This window comes from Rhinolophus ferrumequinum, chromosome 10 (assembly GCF_004115265.2).
Source record: "Rhinolophus ferrumequinum isolate MPI-CBG mRhiFer1 chromosome 10, mRhiFer1_v1.p, whole genome shotgun sequence".
NCBI lineage: Eukaryota > Metazoa > Chordata > Mammalia > Chiroptera > Rhinolophidae > Rhinolophus > Rhinolophus ferrumequinum.
Window position 1 is genome coordinate 92,206,520 of NC_046293.1, and position 23,525 is coordinate 92,230,044.

General features: G+C 37.7%; 1 protein-coding gene across 2 annotated transcripts in view; it reads left to right on the top strand.

The window, feature by feature from the left end:
- ARHGEF4 (Rho guanine nucleotide exchange factor 4) overlaps positions 1-23,525 on the top strand; it is a 112,279-nt gene that overhangs the window by 52,821 nt on the left and 35,933 nt on the right. The window lies entirely within an intron of this gene.

Sequence of the window (23,525 nt, forward strand, 5' to 3'; positions counted from 1 at the left end):
TGGATTCAGCCATCTTGTATGCTTATCCCTCAGGCAGAACTGTGGGTCACAAGGGGTGTGTCTGGAGCCTGAATTTTTCCCTCTCCTGAGGCTGCAGCTAAGGTCTGCATCCTGGGGCCCCATGGCCTGTGTCCTTGCATTCCCCCATATCCTCCTCCCCCACTAGCCCAATTTGCCCACCTTCAGGTGATTCCCAGTGGGAGTCTCTGGTGTACTTGTGTGATGTGCAGGGAGTCCTTTTTTGAATTATAGCTGTTCAATTTATTGTAACTTCCAGAGGAGATTTCAAGGAGCACTCCTCATGCCACCTTTTTTGTGACATCATCCCTAGTTTTCATTTTTCTTAAGATGTCTTTCACTTTTATTCTTGAAAGATATTTTTTGCTGATATAGAATTCTGAGCTTTTTCCTCTCAGCAATTCAAAGATGATGTTACACTGTCACTGTCCTCTATTATTTATGATGAGAAGTCAACTATCATTTCACTGAGGTCTGTCTACTTATATTTCTCTGTATTTATCCTGCTTGGGGTTCACTGATATCCTTGAATCTGTAAATTTGTGTCTTTCATTAAGTTTGTGAAATTTTTGGCCATTATTTCTTCAGATTTGTTTCTGCCCCATTCTCTCTCTCCTCATGTATACTAGACCATTTGATATTGTCCCACAAGTCATTAAGGTGCTGGTCATTATTTTCCAACTTTTTAAAATCTCTTTTTCAGATTGGATCCTTTCTTTGGTCTATTTTCAAATTCACTGACTCTTCTGACATCTCCAATGTGCTGTTAAACACATTTATTAAATATTTTTATTGAAAATACTATACTTTCCAGTTCTAGAATGTCCACTTGATTATTCGTTGTAATGTTTTCTTTTTTTAAATGCTTTTTTATTTTTCAATTACAGTTGATATACAACATTATATTAGTTTCAAGTGTACAGCATAGTAGTTATACATTTATATAACTTATGAAGTGATCACTCCTATAAGTCTAGTACCCACCCGACACCTTACATAGTAATTAAAATATTATTGGCTATATTCCTTATACTACACTTTACATCCCCATGACCATGGTGTAATTATCAATTTGTACTCCTTAATCCCTTCCCCTTTCTCACTTATCCCCCAACCCCTCTCCCATATAGCAACCCTCAAAGTTTTTCTGTTTCTATGGATTTGTTTCTGTTTTGATTGTTTACTTATTTTGTTCTTTATATTTCACTAATAAGTGAAACCATACGACATTTTTCTTTCTCTGTCTGACTTACTCCACTCAGCACAATACCCTATAGATCCATTCATGTTGTTGCAGATGGTAAGATTTCATTCTTTTTTATGGCTAAGTAATATTCCATTGCCTACAAGAGACTCGCTTCAGATTGAAAGACAAACAGACTGAAAATAAATGATGGAAAAAGATATTTCATGAAAATGGGAACAAAAAAATAAAGCTGGGGTAGCAATACCTATACCAAACAAACTAGACTTTAAAACAAAAGCTATAACAAGAGACAAGGACTCAGTAATTCCACTTCTGAGTATTTATCCAAAGAAACCCAAAACACTACTTCGAAGGCACATGTGCGTCCATATATTCATTAAAGCATTATTTACAATAGCCAACATATGGAGACAACTTGGGTGTCCATTATTGGATGAATGGATTCTTTGTTATAATTTTTACTTCTTTGTCATTTCTTATCTCTTCATTCATTAGAAGGATGTTTTTCTGTTTGTTTTTGAGATTGTTACAATAATTTATCTGCTAATTCTGATGTCTGGATCATCTAAGTGTGAGTTTTCATTGGTATATTGACTTGAGTATCAGTCACATTTTTGTTTTCTTCCTATGTCTAATAAATTTGGATTGTATCTTGGTCATTGAATGATAATTATAGAGTCTTTGGATTCTGTTAGGTTTCTCAGAAGAATGTTGTATTTTTTTGGCTTTTAGCAAGAAATTGTTACTAAAGTAGAACTTCACATTCTTTGTTTAGTTTTTAGCTTTTGCTAGATTTCTTGGAGTCTTCCCCATACCTTCACAGTTCAGGAATCAGCCAGAGATTCTACCCAGAAATTATCTGTAGCTCTCCGCCTGCAGCTCTCTCCTTTCTGTGATTGTTCTCCTCATTCCAACTTCTATAATCTCCCTGAATTCTGTCTTCTGATTCTTCAACCAATGAGATTCTGACTGCAGGTTTCTGTCTGAATTTTAGCTAGCTCTTAGAGCCTTCTCTAAGGTAGAAAGCTATAAGATCAGGAAAATCACCCAGTAGTGTTCTTTTTCCAACTATCAACTCACCTCTAGTTTCTGCCTGCTTTGGGTCATTCTCCAGGGCCATCAGATAGTTGTTTTGTGTATGTTTTCCAATGGGTATAATTACCTGTGAGATAGTTTGCCTGATAGTAGCTATTCCAGTTAATGAGAAGCCATTGAGATGAAAGAAATATTTTATTTATTGAGTGGTTGAGGGAGATATTTTGACAGTCTCTGACGTGAGAAATTTTACTTGACTGTAAACACCTCTAAGTAGGATAATCAAGGATTGGTGAGTCAGAGTGAGTGTTACTGTGGTAGCTAAGATTAATTTATTTGCACAATTGGCATACAATGAATGGAAGTTAACATACTTACAGAGCCCTACGTGTTAGCATATTTGAGGGAACATTTCCACATTCGAAATCAAATTCATGTTTGTGTTTTAAAAGCAGGTCCAAAATGGACAGTGTTTTTAAGTTAATTTTGGATAGGTCTTCGGGGGAAAAAGGGATATAGGCAAATTGATAGAGAAGAGGTATGTTTGTTGGAAACGACACAGACTTGAATCCATAGGATTCAAGTCTGTGTCTCAACTCCACTGTCATTTTCTCTGTGATCTGATAAAGCCTCTCCAGGCTACAGCATTTCTCTCATGTAAAAAGAAAAATAACAGTTCACATGAGAGAGGAGTAAATGAAAATACTTGCTGAGTCTGAATCTGAAAGGTTTACACTGCATTTTCTTGGTCGTAAAGCAAAATAATCCAGTCATTTTAGCAAAATCGATATTTTCAGCCCTTTTTATCCCAAATTTAACCCTCTCCCTACCCTCAGGTTATTCCAAGTTTCACCAGTGCTTAAGCCCATGGCCAGGACTTTTGTGGGAAATAAATGAGAGAAAAGTCGCTTGAGCAAATTTGTTTTTTTGTCTGAAAGGATATTTTCATTTGAATAGACAGTGTCAAGGTTGATAGGAAAATGAATGGTAGCAGAAGAGAAGCAAAATGCAATTTCTGGCAAGTCTGAATGATTCCAGTAATATTTCAGGACTTGATCCCCCAATGTAAGGACCTTAAGCACATGCTCCTGTATTTACCACTTTGCCCACAATTGCATGCTTTTGGTGTCTACCCTAGTGGTTCCCAGTGGCTTCCATCAAATTAGTTACTTTTCAGATTGGTCAGGAGCCCAGGAGAGCTGGAGTGGAGTTGGGAAGGGACAGGGAGAGGAAACGAGCTTTGGGTGCCATGGTAGGGATTTTAACTCTTACTCTGACTTAAATGAGAATTGTTGCAGATTTTATGTAGAGGAGTGATGTGATCTGATAGTATTTTACCAAAGACCACTCTGGCTATTGTGTAGAGGAAGACTAGAGCTCAAACAGGAGACCAGCTAGGAGGCTGTTGTGTCACTCCATGGAGGAAGGGGCAGTGATGTGATCTACACCAGGGATTAGAAGTGGAGGAATGAGACGTGGTTGGATTTTGGATAATAAAATAGAAGCAGAGCTGATAGATTCGGATGTGAGCTATGAGAGAAAGAGAAGTGTCAAAGATAACTCGAAGATTTTTGTTCTGAGAAACTGAAAGAATGCAGTTGTCAGCTGTTAAGATGAGGATGTCTGTGAGATGAGCAGGTTTGGGTGGGTGGGCAGGAGTTCTGCTTGGACACATTAACTTTGAGATGCCTCTCAGTCCTCCACGCAGAAGAGCCAAGCAGGTGGTTGGATATGTGAGCCTTGAGTTGAAGAGAGAGCTCCAGTCTAGAGAACTAGAGTAAGTCTTTAACACCAGAAAGATTTGAAGCTATTGGGAGCAGTGCTAAGCCACCTGTGGGGATGAGGTGGAGGGAAGGGGCAGGGGCTAGTCATCATCACCTAGCGCTGCACTGGCAGAGCACGTCGTGGGCTTCAGAGCACACCTTACACCACCAGTGGGAAGCTAGTACAATAACTACAGTGCAAACATATCCAAATATCCAAATGTGAAACCAAGTGTAGCTATGATAGACAGAAGATAGTTCACACTGACACTTACAAAGCCACAGGCTTCACAGCAGAGTGGGAAATGATTTTCATTGTGAAATCACTTATTCATACAATAAGAATCATGACATAGTGTATACGAATATCTACAGTTGTTTCTGTGGACAGAACAATGGAAATGAAGTCTACACATACTTCATTTGTATGTAGAATACGAGAGAAACATACAAACCACATATTCAAGAACCCAGAAAAACTATTCTGATTCAAGAAACCATAATCACTGTGAAAGGCACCTAGCAATTGCCTAGAACTAATGACAAAAACAATCTCTTCAAATATTAAATGCTGAAATCGAAGAATCATCAGCCTCAGGAGAAGGAAACATAAGGACACCCATAGCATTTGTACAGAAACAATCCTCAAGATTAGTATAAAGCACAAGTTTCCCCAGATCTTTGCAATCTAGCAGTATATTTACTTATTTTAAAGGTGTAACTATATGTTAGAAAGGGTTGTCGTTTTTTTAAATATAATGGGCTGAAGAAAGGCTGCATGCATGTTTGATTTTTAACTGAAAAGAGGTACAGACCTTCCAAACCAAGAGGTCAACTAGAATGAGTGTTGAATTTAAAGACCAGCTAACACTGATGGTTCCACTCTGCATGTGAAGACATAACAATATTTAAAAAGTTACTTAAACATACAACTGGTATTGGCTCAACTTCCTAAGGTAAATGCATGATGGTCTCATCTCATTCAAGGACAACTTCACAATGAAGCAAAACCAACTTAAATTTCTTTTTAATTGTGGTGAGAACATTTAACATGAAACATATCCTCTTAACAAATTTGTAAGTATACAGTACATTGCCATTGACTACAGGTGCAGTGCTGTACGGGAAATCCCTAGAGTTTACTCATCATGCTTAATGCCCATTGATCAGTAGCTACTCGTTTCTCCCTCCTCTTGGCCACTGGCAACTACCATTCCAGTCTTTGATTCTATGTATTAGACTATGTTAGATACCTCATCTAAGCAGAATCATTCAGTATTTGTCTTTCTGTGACTGGTTTATTTCACTAAGCATAATGTCCTGAAGGCTTATTCATGTTGTTGCATTTTGCAAAATTTCATTCTTTTTAAGACTGAATAGTGTATCATTGTATGTATGTACCATATTTTCTTTATCCATTTTTCTCAGGTGAACATTTAAGTTGTTGCCACATCTTGGATATTGTGAACAGTGCTATAATTAACATAGAAATGCTAATATCTCTTTGAGATCCTGATTTCAGTTCTTTTGGATAAATACTCAGAAGTGGGATTGCTAGATCATATGATAGTTCTATTTTTATTTTTGAGGACCCTCTACGCTGTTTTCCATAACAGCTACAGCATTTTCATTCCCACAAACAGTGCACAAATGTTCCAACTTCTCCACATCCTCCTCGCCGATACTTATTGTTTTTTGTTTTTTTGAAAACATCTGTGCTGGCAGGTGTGAGGTGATATCTCATTCTGGTTTTGGTTTGCATTTCACTAATGATTAGAGACTCTGAACATTTTTTCATATATCAGTTGGCCATTTATATGTCTTTTTTGGAAAAATATCTATTCAAGTTATTAGACTATTTAAATTGGGTTATTAGTTTTTTGTTTTTTAAGATTTTTATTAAAATATGAGGTGTGATCAGAAAATATGATGAATGTTTAAATTTAAAAAAATTATTACAGTAAAAGACACATTCCCCTCAAAATACTCCCCCTCACTTCAAACACACTTAGCCCATCATTCTTGCCACTTTCTGAAGCAGTTCTGGAAGTCCTCTTTCATGAGTGTCTTTCATGAGTGTCGTGGCTGCCTCAATGTCCTGAATTGATTCAAAACTTTTACCTTTCATGGTCATTTTGACTTTGTGGAAGAGCCATAAGTCACACAGTGCTAGCCCAAGGTGAACAAGGTGGGTGAGGACACACCATAATGTTTTTATTTGATAGAAATTGCCATATACCAGAAGCGATGTGTGACACGGAGCCTTGTCATGATGGAGGATGAAACCCTTTGCCCATTTCATATTAATGCATTGTTCATGATCCATGATTTACGGCACACTTTAAAACACACCTTCTCTCAACTGTAGCTCACACCTGACTGACTTCCCCGAACAAGTTGAAACTTGTCTCACACTGTTACTGAGGTTCGACATGCCACTTCCCATATTGAAGATCCCTACCTTTCCATTGGATGGCACTTGGCAGCAGCATTCACCATATTTTGTGATCACACTTCATATAGCTAACATACAGTATTATATTTGAGTGTACACCATAGTTATTCAACATTAATATACCTAAAGAAGTGATCACCATGGTAAGTCCAGCAACAATCTGACACTGTCTGACACTATCACAATATTATTGACTATATTCCCCATGCTGTACATTACATTCCCATGATTTATTTTACACCTGGAAATTTGAACCTTATTCCCCTTCATCTTTCCCCCATTTTTAAAAACAATTGACATTCAATATTATTTTATATTAATTTCAGGTGTACAGTGTAGTAGTTAGACATTTATATAATTTAAAAAATGATCCCACTGAGTAGTCTAGTACCCACCTGGCACTGTACATAGTTATTACTATATTATTGACTTTATTCTCTACACTGTACTTTACATCCCCATGAATATTTTGTAACTACCAATTTGTACTTAATCCCTTCACCTTTTTCACCCTGCCCCCCAACCACCCTCCCATCTATCACCCTGATAAATCTAGGACCCATCTGACACCGTACATAAATATTACAATATTATCAACTGTATTCTTTATGTGTACCCTACATCCCCATGACTACTGTGTAATAACCAATTTGTACTTCTTAATCCCTTCCCCTTTTTCACCCACCTCCAACCCCCATCCCATCTAGCAATCATCAAAATGTTCTCTATCTATGAGTTCATTTCTGTTTCTGTTTCATTTGTTTCTTTATTTTGTTCTTTAGATTCTACTTATTAGTGAAATCATATGAAATTTGTCTTTCTCTGTCTGACTTACTCTACTCAACACAATATCCCCTAAGACCATCCATGTTGTTGCTGATGGCAAGATTTCATTCCATCCATTCAGAGATACCCAAGTTGCCTTCATATCTTGGCTATTGTTAACAATGCTGCAACGAACACATGGATGAGCACATCCCCTCAGAGTAGTGTTTTGAGTTTCTTCAGATAAATACCCAGAAGTAGGATTAGTAGGTTCTTCTTTGTCTCTTGTGATAGCCTATGTTTTAAAATCCATTTTGTCTGCTATAAATATTGCTATCCCAGATTTTGTTTTGTTTTCATTTCCATTTTCATGAAACATAGTTTTCCGTCCCTTTACTTTTAGTGTGTGTGTGTCTTTTGATGTGAAGTGAGTCTCTTGTGGGCAGCATATGGAAAGGTCTTGTTTTCTTATCCATTCAACCACACTGTCTTTTGATTGAAGCATTTAATCACTTTACATTGAAAGTATTTGTTGATAGATATTTAGTTATTGCCATTTAATTATTCATAATTTTGATCTTTTTATTTTCATCTTAAAGACGTCTCTCTAGCATTCCTTGTAATACTGGTTTGGTGGTGATGAACTCTTTTAGTTTTCTCTTGTCTGGGGAGCTTTTTATCTGTTTTTGAGTTCTAAATGATAGCTTTGCTAGGTAGAGTAATCTTGGTCATAGGTCCTTGCTTTTTCATCACTTTATATATTTCATGCCAGTCCTTTCTGGCCTGTCGAGTTTCTGTTGAGAAATCAGCCAACAGTCTATGGAAGGTCCCTTGTACATAACTAACTGCTTTTCTCTTGCTGCTTTTAAGAGTCTCTCTTTGTCTTTAAACTTTGACATTTAAATTATGATGTGTCTTTGTCTGGGCCTCTTTGGGTTTGTCTTATTTGGGACTCCGTGTGTCCTGGGCTTCACTATCCATTTCCTTCTCCAGATTAGGGAAGTTTTCCATCATTATTTCTTCAAATAGGTTTTCAGTTCCTTGCTCTCTCTCTTCTCCTTCTGGTACCCCAATGATGTGAATGTTGGAACACTTGATGATGTCCCAGAGCCCCCTTAAACTGTCCTCATTTTTTAAAATTCTTTTTGCTGTTCTGATTGGGTGCTTTCTGCTACCTTATGTTCTAAGTCACTGATTCAATCTTCTGCTTCATCTAATCTACTGTTGATTCCCTTTAGTGTATTCTTCATTTCAATTATTGTATTCTTATTTCTGACTATTTCTTTTTTATGTTTTCTATCTCCATTTTTTTTGTTTGTTTATTTCCTGTCTCTTTGTTGAAGGTCTCCCTGAGATCATTGAACATCCTTATAACCATTGTTTTGAACTCTGTATTAGTAGGTTGCTAGTCTCCATTTTGTTTAGTTCCTTTTCTTGAGCTTTGTTCTGTTCTTTTATTTGGGACACGTTTCTTTGTCTCCCCATTTTTGCTGCCTCCCCATGTTTGCTTTTATACTAGGTAGGGCTGCTATGTCTCCCAGTATGTATGTTTCCGTTATGTAGGGGGGCCTGTGGGGCCAGTGGCACAGTCTTCCTGGTTACCAGAGCTGGGTACTTCAGGTGTGTCCCTTGTGTGGGTTGTGTGTGCCCTCCTGTTGTAGTTGAGCCTTGGTTGCTATTTGCACATCAGTGGGAGAGATTGACCCTTGGGCTCATTAGTTGTAAAAACTCTCTATGACTATAGTGGAGGAGTTATAGTGCAGGGATGACCTTACAGAGCAAGATTCATTTTAACAGGGCTCTGGGGCCTACCCAGTCTGCCCTTTGGGTGTGTCACCCTTGGAGGCAGCTGAGTGATGCTCCAGCTGGGTCCAAAGTTGGCACTGGGCCTGACTGCCCTGAGACCTTCTGGGAGGGACCCACCATAGGCCAAGTTCAACGGCAGTCTGTTACCTGCCCAGGGCCACCTGATTGAGCTACAAAGCAATCCACAGATGGCCACTTGGAATCCACAGATGTACTTGGAGGTGCCTCAAGAGGCCAAGCTGCAAACCAAGGCCAGCTGTGGCTAGTACTGGGCTTAGGGCTGCTCAGCCAGAGATACAGGACATGCCAAAGCCAGATGATGCTTGTTTGGATTTTGTGAAACTTTGAGAGATTTTAGGAAAATGTGCAACATGAGCCAAGATAGGCAGTTTGTATGGAAAAGCCACTGGAAGTGGTTTGGGTGTGCCCGAAAGTTGGGTGGGGCGGGGTCTCAGAATCACCAAGGCATGGCAAATGAATGGTGTTAGCCAGGCTGATGGAGATTCTGATATGGTGGCCACCTGTGTCTGCATGCCAGTAGAAGGGAGAGCTCAATAAAGAAATAAAGGATTCTGCCAGTTTTTCCATTCAGGAGAAAGCTGCCCCTCCAACACTTACCCTGAAGCGAGACAACTCAGTTCCCATTTGTCCTGGTGCCTTTCGAGCTGCTGCCCCAGCACTGGAGCTCAGAGCGAACGAGTCCATCAGCAAGTAAGTCCATGCATGGGCCTTTTAAGGGACTACCGAGGACTGCAGCCACCCTTGTCTCACTCAGCCACAATCTCTGCTGTTTTTTACAGCCAGAAGTTATGGGGACTTTTCTCCCTGGCACTGCAATCCTGAGCTGAGGAGCCTGGTATGGGGCTGGGACTTCTCACTCCTCTGAGGGGGACCTCCATAGCCAAGATAATCCTCCTGGTTTCTAATGGTCACACGCGGGTGTGGGACCAGCCTGTTTTATGTCTCCTCTTCCTACCATTTTCGAAGTGGCTTCTCCTGTATGTCCTCAGTTGTAGGGCGTCAGTTCAGCTAGACTTCAGGTGATTTTCAGTGATGGTTGTTCTGTAGTTTAGTTGTAATTTTGATGTAGTTATGAGAGGAGATAACTACAAATGGTTTTCCTGCTCCACCTTCTTGACTGGAAATCACCAGGTTATTAGTTTTTTTTGCTATTGACTTGTGGGAGTTCTTTGTTAACTTCTTATCAGATATATGGTTAGCAAATATTTTCTCCTATTCCATAGGTTACCTTTTCACCTTCTTGATTGTTTCCTTTGCTAAGCAGAAACTTTTTAGTTTGATTTTATTATTTTTGTTTTTGTTGCTTGTTCTTTTGATGTCATACTCATAAAATGATTGCCAAGACAAATGTCATGAAGCTTTTCTACTGTTTTTTTCTAGAAGCTTAACAGTTTCAGGTCTTACATTTAAGTCTTTCATCCATTTTGAGTTGGTTTTTGTGTAAGACGTAAGATAATGGTCCAGTTTCATTCTTTTGTGACTATCCAGTTTTGCCAACACCATTTGCTGAAGAGACTCTCTTTTCCCCAGTGTGTATTCTTGATATCCTTATTGAAGATCAGTTGATTGTATATGTGTAGATTTACTTTTGGGTTCTCTATCCTGTTCCATTGGTCTGTATGTCTGCCTTTATGCCAGTACCATATTGGTTTTATAATATATTGTGTATAATGTATAATGTAACTTCATAATATATTTTAAATCAGGAAGTGTCATGCCTCCAGCTTTGCTCTTCTTTCTCTGGACTAAATTGGCTATTTGTGTCTTTTGTGCTTCCATATGAATTGTAAACTTGTTTTTTTCCATTTATGTAAAAAAAATACCTTTTGGATTTTGATAAAGATTACATTGAACCTGTAGTTCACTTTGGGTAGTATGGACATTCCGATAATATTAAGTTTTCTAGTTCATAATCACAGGATGTCTTTCCATTTGTTTGTGTCTTCTTTAGTTTATTTCTTTAATGTTTTGTCGTTTTCAGTAGACAAGTCTTTCATCTCCTTAGTTAAGTTTATTCCTAAGTATTTTATTATTTTTGATGCTGTGGTAAATTGGATTGTTCTTCTAACTTCTTTTTCAGATAATCTGCATTAATATACAGAAACACAACTGATTTTTGTACTTTGATTTTGTGTCCTGTAATTTTACTGAATTAATTTATTAGTTCTAACAGGTTTTTTTGTTTTGTTTTGTTTTGGGGAGGTTGGTTTTGGTTTTTTGTTTGTTTTGTTTTTTGGTATTTGTTTGTTTTTGCATCATAGGGTTTTATATAGATAAGATCACATCATCAGCAAACAGCACAATTTTACTTCCTTCCAGATTTGGATGCTTTCCCTCCCCGCCAATTGATCTAGCTAGAATTTCCAGTACTGTGTTGAGTAGAGGCAATTTGAGTGGACAACCTTGCCTTGTTCCTGATCTTAGAGGAAAAGCTTTCAGTTCACTATTGAGTATGATGTTTGCTGTGGGATTTTCATACATGGCCTTTATTGTGTTGAGGTACTTTTTTCTTCTTTTTCTAGTTTGTTGAGATTTGTTTATTATGAAAAATTTAAATTTTGTCAAATACTTTTTCTGCATTTATTGAGATGATCATGTGATTTTTAGCCTTTATTCTGGTAACGTGGTTATCACATTAGTTGATTATCATATATTGAACCATCTTTGCATCCCAGGGATAATAAGCCCTACTTGGTCATGGTGTATGATCTTTTTAATGTGTTGTTAGATTCAGTTTGCTAATATTTTGTTGAGGATTTTGCATCAGTGTGCATCAGGGATACTGGCCTATAATTTTCTTTTCACGTGGTCTTTGACTATCTTTGGTAATTATGGACTCATAAAATGAGTTTAGAAGTGTTCCCTCCTTTTCAAAAGAAACTGAAGAAGACCTTAATTATTTTTTAAATGTTTGGGTAGAGATACCTTTTCGATACATGAGATTATCCTGTTGCATTTGTAAGCTATTAGCAGCTTACACACTAAACAAAGGAAATTGTATCACTTGAAAAGCTTAATTTGTTTAAAATAACTGGCTAATTATAATCTATCCTGAAAAACCATTATGTCTTATTCGGTACTTATCTTTTTGCAGTGAAAGTTATTATTAAAGTAATGCATATGATTTTATTGCATTGCAGAGAATTGAAGTGAAAATGAAAATTTGTATGTGACATGATTTCATTATATTATAAACTATTGTATTAATTTACCAAAACTCAATTTGGTAAAAACATTGCCTTTTGGGGATTTGTACTCCAAAAGTCTACGATCTAGACTGTTATACTGTGGGCTGCTTATGTTAAATGAAAAATCAGTCATTACCTAAGTTTTATAGCAGTCTAAACTTGAAAGAACAGTTATCCTTAGCACTTCACATTTGCCTGACAAAATTTGCCACGTGTCAAAAATCATGCCTCACTTATTGCTAAAGCATGCCATTGTTGCTGGACAGAACCAGGTCTAATTACTCAGTAGCTGCAGCCAAAAGACAACTCTGGGATGATTTTATGAGACACAACTTTATTGTAAGCCAGTAAGCAAGGGCACACCAGGGACCACTCCCAAAGCCCTGCATCCCTGAACAAGGATCAGATTCATCTTTATTCAGGGAAATCATGCATAAACATCAAGGTGAACTTTGTCATCACATGTATAGGTGGGGACATTCCTGTGCATGGGCAGTGTAAAAAACATGGCTATACATACATTGCATGTTCAAAAATGGTGGGAAATCTCTACCCCTGGGAGGAGATTTTAGTATTATGATGAGAGTAAAATGAGAAAAGTTCATGAGGTGTTCACTAGAGGGCCCTCCAAGCTGCATCAGCCACCTCAGGTGGTTTCAGCTAGATCAACCCCCTAGTCCTACAAAACATCCTGGGCTTGTCCCTGAAAACCAGCTCTGGCAATCATCAACGTCAGGGGTGGCATAGATATAGACGACGTTTAACTAATTAAGCCTTTCTGTTAAACTCTTAGCAAATTACAGGATGTGGTTACACAAACCTTATAAAATCTAGGGTGATCTAAGTGGGTTTACAGGTTAATCTGCAAAGTTATGAATTCTAAATGAAACCTAGTCTCTGCTAGGCTACCTGCTAAGCTGTATTATGGTTAGATTATGATATGTCACATTTTTAATGTAATTGTTTTTTAAGTAATTGTGACCACAAAGCATCTTTTATACATGAAGATCTGTACTTTGACTTCCCTGGCACATAATTCTCTGACTAATAGGGAGCCATGGCACCAAACAGGCAGGTGCAGCAGGGTGGTTCATAGGAGAGAAGGCCAGGAGGAAATAAGGGTCTATGTGCTTATGATGGCAGGACAGCTAGGAGGCCCTCGAGAGGTGTGGGGAGTAAGGTGGGCATTTTGGCAAGTTTCAAACCTGCCTCTGATGCTGGCTATCTGTGAGACCTTAGCAAGTGTCTTAATCTCTCTGAGCCCCAAGTCTCTATCTGTGCAATGTAATATATCTAATACTACCTATTTTATACGTAGGCTTGAATCTGATGTGTAAAATAGAAAACACATTGTAAATTCTCAGAAAAAGTTATTTTCCTCCCAGCAGTACGAGAACAGTAAGACGAGGGAGGACAGAGAAATTCAGTCTTTCCCATGAGAAAACCCTGGAAATGGCCTTGAGGTGCAGAGGGGAGTCAGAGTTGGTGCTATATATGTCATAAAGCTGATTGCCAAATGAACAAAGCTCTTAAAAGCTTAAATAAGCAAGCTTTTGTGCAAACTTAATCAAAAATCTTGAGCTGAGGAGTCCACGAAATGTGACATGGATACTGGATGGAATCCTAGAATAGAAAAAGGATATTAAGTGAAAACTGAGGAAAGTATGGACTTTAGTTAATAATAATGTATCAGTATTGGCTCATTAATTGTAACTAATGTACCTTACTAATGTAAGATCTTAATAATAAGGGAAAATGGGTATGGGGTATATGGGAATTCCTGTACTGTCTACTTAGTTGTTCTGTAAATCCATAATTATTCTAAAGAATTTTCTACTAATAAAAAAATCAGAAACAGTTTGGGAGACAATGAGGAAAAACTGAGGGTTGCTAGATGGGCGGGAGGGGTGGGGGGTGGGGGGGAAGGTGAGGGGATTGGAGGGCAATCGGTGACCATAGGATGGCCACGGGCTTGAAAATTAATCTGGGGAACGTAATTTGGTGGTTACCAGAAGGTAAAGGGGTTGGGGGGTGGGGGATGAGGGTGAGGGGGATCAAATGTATGGTGATGGAAGGGGAGCTGACTCTGGGTGGTGAACACACAATGTGATTTATGGATGATGTGATACAGAATTGCACACCTGAAATCTATGTAATTTTACTAACAATTGTCACCCCAATAAATTAAAAATAAATTAAAAAAAAATTTTTTTTAACTAAAAGCTGGACAGGATTGATATAGAGCAGAAAGCAGATGCCAACCCATGAGCAAAGGCACCATGAGGAGAGGCTTGTCATGGCAGGAAGACAGATAGGCATCCGAGGTCTGGTGGGGGCTGACCCCAGCACAGGACGCCCGCTCCCTCTCCATCCTAGGGCCACGCTCCTGGCTTCCCAAACCAGCCTTTCAGAATGCAGGGCAGAAGTCTCAGCTGCACCTGGTTATAGCTGAGAAGTGGCACAGGGCAGCTGACAGGCTATTAATGGATGAGTGGACCCTGCCTGTGCCACTTGCTGCTCTAGCAGTGAACGTGGACCTTACAGACCCTTGTTTGACTCACCATCAGCAGGAACCCTCCATTAGAAGCAAAGAAATAAAATGTAAACAAAGTCAGTCTGGTGAAAACAGCCCAGGGCTCTGGTCAGTCTCCTAAGTTGGGTTCCTTGCTAGCTGGGTGACTTTTGGAAAGAACCTTTACCTCCCTGGGCCCCAGCTTCCTCATCTATAGAACAGGGCACATTATTTAACCTTCCTTGTTCATGTCACTAAGATGTAGTAAGAAGCCCATGAGGTGACACACCTGAGTATTTATTCTTGTTGGTTAGCACGGGGCTGCCTAGGACAGTGCTGCTTGTGCCAGCTGTCCTTCCCAGGAGGTGACTATCAAACCTCACCTCTTTCCTCTTTCCCCTTTCTCTATTCCTGGAACTCTCCCTTGTCCTTGGACTCTCCCACCCTATTGCTTCTGGGGCCTGGTGCTGTCAGTGTTGTCTGGACCACTCTACACGCCTTCATCACCCCCTCTAGTTCCCCACAGATCATTTCCACCGCAAGGTGTCCAGGACTTTCCAGGCTTGTCACATTCTCCTGTGCTTGCCATTTCATGGCTCTGCCGCTGTCATTATTTAACTCCCATTTCCTGCCAGACTCTGGTCTCCGCAAGAGCATGGAGTATGTATATCTTCTTCACACTACACCCTCAGAACCCAGTATGTGTCTGGTAGCACACACACAATAGGGACTGAATATTTCTGAGTGAATTCAGAAAAAAATAAACATAGAGATGTAACAAGTGGAGGCCCCTGTCCGGTGGGTGATAGGGAAGCAGCCATGGCTGCCTAGATGCAGTGCTCTAGGTGCCCCAGCATTCTAGCACTCCTGTTTCCATTGTGAGACTGTGTGCCAGGCTCTTTAGAGACTTCTACAAGGCCCCTGAGGCCACCCCAAAGACTGTGTTTCCTGTATCTGCTGGGACAGAATTGCCCTGAGAGTTAGGAAATCACTTGTTCAGGACTCTTGACTGAGCACTGCATCTCAGACTTTCAGCTCTGCATCAGGTTCACCTGGAGAGCTGTTCAAACAGCCTGTTGGGCCCCACATGAGAGTCTCTGACTCAGCAGGTCTGGGGACAGATCCCAAGAAACTGCATTTCTAATCAGTTCCCAAGTCATGCTGCTGGTCTGGGGACCACACATTTTTTTTTTTTTAATTAAAGTTTATTGGGATGACAATTGTTAGTAAAGTTACATAGATTTGTACAATTCTGCATTACATCATTTATGAATCCCATTGTGTGTTCACCACCAAGAGTCAGTTCTCCTTCCATCACCATATATTTGATCCCCCTTACCCTCATCTACCACCCTCCTCCACCCTTACCCTCTGGTAACCACTAAACTATTGTCTGTGTCTATGAGTTTTTGTTTCTCATTTGTTTGTCTTGTTTGTTGTTTTTGGTTTATAGACCACATATCAGTGAAATCATATGATTCTCTGCTTTTTCTGTCTGACTTATTTCGCTTAGCATTATACTCTCAAGATCCATCCATGTTGTCACAGATGGTCCTATTCCATCTTTTCTTACCGCTGAATAGTATTCCATTGTGTATATATACCACAACTTCTTTATCCATTCATCTATTGAAGGACATTTTGGTTGTTTCCCTGTCTTGGCCACCGTAAACAAAGCTGCAATGAACATTGGAGCACACGTGTCTTTATGGATAAATGTTTTCAGATTTTTTGGGTAAATACCCAGGAGAGGGATTGCTGGGTGATATGGTAATTCTATTCGTAATTTTTTGAGGAACCTCCACACTGCCTTCCATAGCGGCTGCACCAGTCTGCATTCCCACCAACAGTGTATGAGGGTTCCTTTTTCTCCACAGCCTCTCCAACACTTGTTACCATTTCTCTTGTTGATGATAGCCATTCTGACTGGGGTGAGGTGATATCTCATTGTGGTTTTTATTTGCATTTCTCTGATGATTAGTTTTGTTGAGCCTTTTTTGTTATGTCTATTGGCCATTTGTATGTCCTCTTTGGAGCAATGTCTCTTCAGGTGGGGGACCACAGTTTGAGAAGTACTAATTTCCAGAGCTCTAGGTCAGAATAGAAAGACTCCCCACATTGGCAGAACCACTGTCTTTCCTTAGAAGTAGAGACAATCGTTTGAGTGCTGTTTTCTCAGAGGTGCAGGGGCCTTGCTAACCTTTTGTGCAGAATCTGGAATTCTTAGCTGTGTTGCTCTCTAAATGATCTGAGTTGTTAGAATCTCAGAATGGATCAGACAGCTGACTTGTCTTCCTACATAAAAATTAAGTATCCCAAATTAACACTGACTTTGCACTGACTAGTCCATGTTGTGTTTATTTATTCATTCATTTATTGAAGATGCCTGGGGAGCACTGTGTGATCACACCCTTGAATGTTTTCATATAAGTGAACTACATGTGAACCTTCCATTGACCTTGCTTTGTAAGAAAAGCAAGTTATTTAGCCAGAGCTCAGACAGCCGCAAGTGATAAGCAGGCTCTGCCAGCCATTCGCACAGACCAGCACAGGGCCTGGGTTTCCTCCCACTAACTTTAGTGCTGGAATTATTCTCCCACTAAAGAAATTCTCCTCTTTCCTTCATATATGCAGATACCTCCTCTATCCCAGACCCTGTACCGGAATCCAGATATTAGATGATGAATTAAAATATTGGGAGACTTATGTTGAAACTTGCTTTACTTTTCTCTCAGGCTGCAGATCTGCTAGATGAGGATCATTTTGTGAGCTGTTGAGATCCCATCTGGGACTGGCAAAGAAAAAAGCCAAGAAATGTTGTGACTCTTACAAGGAATCTGTTTTATTCCCCCCAGAGACACCATTGATTTTTAAATTCCCCAGAGAAGAAGGTGAGAGAGAGAGAGAGAGAGAGAGAGAGAGAGAGAGAGAGAGAGAGAGAGAGAGAGACAGCATCTTTTAAGACATATAGTATTTACATATTACAATATAGGATGTCTGGCATTTGCTTTAAAGTAATGCAGTGCTGAAAGAAACCAAAGAAGATCTGAATTATGAAGATATTCTGTGTTCACAGATTGGAGGACTCAACAGAAAAAAAAGTATCAGTTGTCTCCGAATTGATACCGAGATTTAATGTAATTTCTATCAAAATCCAGCAAGACATTTTCATAACTATAGACAAGATTATTCTAAAATTTATATAGAAAGACAAAGGAACAAGAATAGCTAAATTCTGAAAAGGAGGAATAAAGTAGGAGGAACCACTCTACCAAATTTTAAGAATTATTAAAATTTACAGAATAGAAGACGGTGTGGTCTTACTTGACTATTGGAGAGGAGTAGACAAATAATGCAACAGAATAGAGAACCCAGAAATAGTGCCAAACAAGTATAGCCAACCAATTTTTTAAAGTTTTATTAAATATAAACCACATATCATACAACTTACCCACTTAGAATGTAAAATTCAGTGGTTTGGGTATATATTTTTTGTTGTTGTTGTTTTGTTTTGTTTTATTTTTTTACATTAAAATTATATTTATTGCAATACTTAGTAATTTTCACCCTCCCATTCCTCTTTGTATTCAAAAAAATTGATTATTGTTTTATTAGTTTCAGGTGCACAAAACAATGTAATAGTTAGACATTTATCATTTATGTCCCTTACACAGTGACACCCCCCAGCCCCCATCCGCTACCCCTCTGACATGGCACACAGCCATTACATTTCCACTGTCTCTATTCCTAATGCTGTACTCCGCTTCTTGTAACTATATGTGTGTGTGTGTGTGTGTGTGTGTGTGTGTGTGTGTATGTACATATATATATAATTGTAGTTGACGTTGATTATTGTTCAGCTTCAGGTGTACAGTGCAGTGATCAGGCATCTGTGGTACATTTATACAATGGAGTATTATGCAGCCATAAAGAAGAAGGAAATCTTACCATTTGCAACAATATGGAGGGACCTATATTGTTATTTTTAATTGTGATAAAATAGATGTTAAAACTTTTTCCATTTTAGGATAAAGAAGTTGTGGTATATATACACAATGGAATACTATTTGGCGGTAAGAAAAGATGAAATAGGACCATTTGTGACAACATGGATGGATCTTGAAAGTATAATGCTAAGCGAAATAAGTCAGACAGAAAAAGCAGAGAACCATATGATTTCACTGATATGTGGTATATAAACCAAAAACAACAAAAGAACAAGACAAACAAATGAGAAACAAGAACTCATAGACACAGACAATAGTTGAGTGGTTACCAGAGGGTAAGGGGGGTGGGGAGATGAGGGTTGGGGGGATCAAATATATGGTGATGGAAGGAGAACTGACTCTGGGTGGTGAACACACAATGGGATTTATAGATGAAGTAATACAGAATTGTACACCTGAAATCTATGTAATTTTACTAACAATTGTCACCCCAATAAATTTTTTAAAAATTGTAACACAATGAATGACGCTAGCATTCATTTGATTAACGCAATCTTTTGAGCAAATGTCATATTACACGTTGTTACTGTAATTCAATTCAACTTTGAAAACTAATATATAGATAACATCTCTTAAAATGTATACCATTTTTGTCCCCCCCCACCCCCGGTATATGAGAAATATGTTTTGGTCATCTGATATAAATCATAATATTGCAAGTACTTAAAAAATATAGAAAGAATTCCATTAAAGTATTAATACTTTTCTGGCAAAAAAAAAATTTCCATTTTAAGTGTATAATTCAATAGCATTAATTATTTTCACAATGTGTGCAGTCATCAGTGTTATATTTTGCTAAACTTTTTCATCACCCCAAACAGAAACTCTGTAATCATTAAACAATAACTCCCCATTCTCCTCTCCTTATAGCCCCCGGTAACTTCTAATCTATTTTCTGTCACTAAAATGTACCTATTCTAGCTACTTATATAAATGGAATCATACAAGATGTGTCTTTTTGTGCAAGGCTCATTTCACTTAGCATTGTTTTTTCAGGGTTCATCCATGTTGTAGGATATACTAGAATTTCATTTCTTTTTATGGCTGAATAATATTCCATTGTATGTACATACCACATTTTGTTTATTCATTTATCTGTTGATGAACATTTGGGTTGTTTCCTCCTTTTTTGGCTATTGTGAATAATGCTATTATGAACATTGGTGTACAGGTATCTGTTTGAGTTCCTGATTTCAATTCTTTTGGGTACATTCCCAGAAGTGGAATTCTAGATCATATGGTCATTCTATGTTTTACTTCTTGAAGACTTGTCAAACTGTTTTCCACAGCAGCTGCCCCATTTTATATTCCTGCCAGCAATACATTAGGGTTCCAGTTTCTCCACATCTTCCTCAACACTTGTTATCCTTAAAAAAAAAAAAGAAAGAAAGAAAGAAAAAAAAAAGCCATACTAAAGGGTGTGAGGTGGTATTTCACTGTGGTTTTAATCAGCATTTCCTTAATCATTAGTGACATTGGGCACCTTTTAATATGTTTATTGGCCATTTGTGTATCTTTAAAGACATGTCTATTCAAAACCTTTGCCCATTTGTAATCAGTTTGTTGTTGTTCTTGAATTGTAGGAGTTCTTTATAAATTTTGGATATTAATCCATTTTCAGGTATATGATTTGAAAATATTTTCTTCCATTCTGTGTGCTGTCTTTTTGCTGTCTTGAGACCATCCTTTCATGCACAATACTTTTAAATTTAGATGTAGTCCAGTTTATCTATTTTTTCTTTTGCTGCTATGCTTTCAGTGTCACATACAAGAAATCATTTCCATATCCAATGTTATAAAGCTTTCCCCCTCTTTTCTTCTAATAGTCTTATAGTTTTAACTCTTATGTTTTAGCTCTTTGATCCACTTTGAGTTAATTTTTGTATGTGACTTTAAGTAGATCCAGCTTTGTTTCTTTGCATGTGAATATACAGTTTCCCAATGCTATTTGTTAAAAAGATTATATTTCCCCCCGAGGTCTTGACACCTTTTTCAAACATCATTTGACCATGTATGTGAGGGTGTATTTTTTGGGTTCTCTATTTTATCCTATTGGTCTACATGCCTTTCCCTATGCCTGTACCACACTTTTTTTGATTACTGTGGCATTTTGAAATCAGTAAACGTTTGTCTTCCAACTTAGTATTCCCACCCCCACATAATTTTGCTATTTGGACTCCCTTGAGAGTCCATATGAATTTTAGAATGTGTTTTTCTAATTCTATAAAATGCCATTGGAATTTAGATTGGGATTGCACTGAGTCTGTAGATTACTTTGGGTGGTATTATCATTTTAGCAATATGAAGTCTACCAATCCATGAATGTGGGATATCTTCTATTTATTTAAGTTTCCTTTAATATATTTCACCAATACTTTGTAATTTTCATGTACAAATATTTTACCTCCTTGGTTAAACTTATCCCTAAGTATTTTATTAGTTTCATTGCTACTATAATGGAATTTAAATTTTTTCCTTTGCAAATTGTTCATTGCAAGTATACAGAAATAAAATGTGTGTGTGTGTGTGTGTGTGTGTGTGTGTATTCATATTCTGCAACTCTGCTGAATTAGAAGCTATAACAATTTATTGTGGATTATTTAGAGTTTTCTACATATAAGATATATAAGATTATGTCATATAAGATATATAAGATATACATATAAGATATATAAGATATATAAGATTATCTCTGTGAAACAGAGATAATTTTACTTTTTCCTTTCCAATTAGGATGCATTTTATTTCTGTTTCTTGCCTAATTGCTCTGGCTGGAACCTCCAATATTCTGTTGAATAGAAGTGGTGAAAGCGAGCATCCTTATCTTGTTCCTGATCTTAGAGGAAAAGCTTTCATTTTCTCACTGCTGAGTATGATGTTAGCTGTGGCTGGGTTTTTTTATATATGGCTCACACCATCTTGAGGACATTTTCTTTTTAATTAAAGTTATCAGGGTGACAATAGTTAGTAAGATTACGTAGGTTTCGAATGTACAATTCTATAATATAGAATTCTATATATCATCTATATATCTATATATCGCATTGCGTCACTCACAGTCAGTTCTCCTTCCATAACCATATATTTGACCCTCTTTAACCTCTTCTACCATCAATCTCCCTGCTTAACCTCTGGTAACCCTAAACTGTTGTCTGTATCTGTGAGTTTTTGTTTCTCCATTTGTTGTTTTGCTTCTTTGATGCTTTCAGTTTTATATCCCACACATGAGTGAAATCATATGGGTCTCAACTTTTTCTCTCTGACTTGTTTTGTTTAGCATAATAATCCCAACATCCATCCATGTTGTCACAAATGGCAGTATTTCATCTTTTCTTATGGCAGGGTAGTATTCCATTGTGTATATATACCACATCTTTTTTATCCAATCAGCTATCAAACTTTCTCTTACATAAACTTAATGGTAACCACTCAAAAAAAAAATCCAGAACTGAGATATATAACATAAAAAAAAGAAGAAACAGGGAAAAATCATAGAATACCACCACACTAAAATAACAGACAACAACAAAAAGGCAAAGGAACGATAGAGACACCAAGACCAGAAAACATGATAAAATCGATATAGGAAATCCTTATATATCAGTAATCACCCTAAATGTAAAAAGGCATAGAGTAACAGTTTGGATCAAAAAACAAAACCCAACTACATGCTGTTTCCAAGACATGCATCTCAGCTACAAGGACAAATATAGACTCAAAGTGAAAGGGAAGAAATCGATACTCCATGCAGATGGACTCCAGAGAAAATAGGGTGTAGCCATACATATCAGATGAAAACAGGATAAAAAAGGGAACAAAAGACAAAGATGGACATTTCATAATGATAAAGACGACAATACAACAAGAAAACATAACACTTACCAATATATATACCCCTAATCAGGGAGCACCAAAATATACAAAGCAACCACTAACAGAACTAAAGGGAGAAATTGAGCAAAGGACAATTATAGTGGAGGACCTAAATATGACATTGACAGCTCTGGATAGATCATCCAAACAGAAAATAAGTAAGGAATATCAGTCTTAAATGACACATTAGATGAAATGGACATAATTGACATTTATAGAGTCTTCATCCTAGAACACCAGACTATACATTCTTTTCTAGTGTACATGGAACACTCTGAAGGATAGACCATATGGTGGGACATAAAACTAGCCTCAGCAAATTTAAGAAGATTGAAATCATATTCTCTGATCACAAGGCTTTGGAATTGGATATCAACTGCAAAAAAAAAAAAAAAATAGAGGCAGGAAAAACCACAAATATGTGGAGATTAAACAACATGCTCTTAAAGAACGACTGGGTCAAAGAAGAAATTAGAGGAGAGATCAAAAGATACATAGAAACAAATGAGAATGAAAATCCATCCTATCAAAATTATTGGGATGCAGCGAAAGCAGTAATAAGTGGGAAATTTATATCATTACAGCCCTATCACTAGAAACAAGAAAAATCCCAGATAAACAACCTAGCATTACACCTTAAAGAACTAGGGAAAAAAAAGAACAAATGAAACCCAAAGTCAGCAGAAAACAGGAAATAATAAAAATCAGAGCAGAACTAAATGAAATAGAGAACAAAAAGACAATAGAAAAAAATTTATGCAACAAAGAACTGGTTTTTGAAAAGATTAATAAAATTGACAAATCCTTGGCTAGAATCACCAAGATAAAAAGAGAAAAGACACAAACAAAATCAGAAATGAAAGAGAAGTTACCAC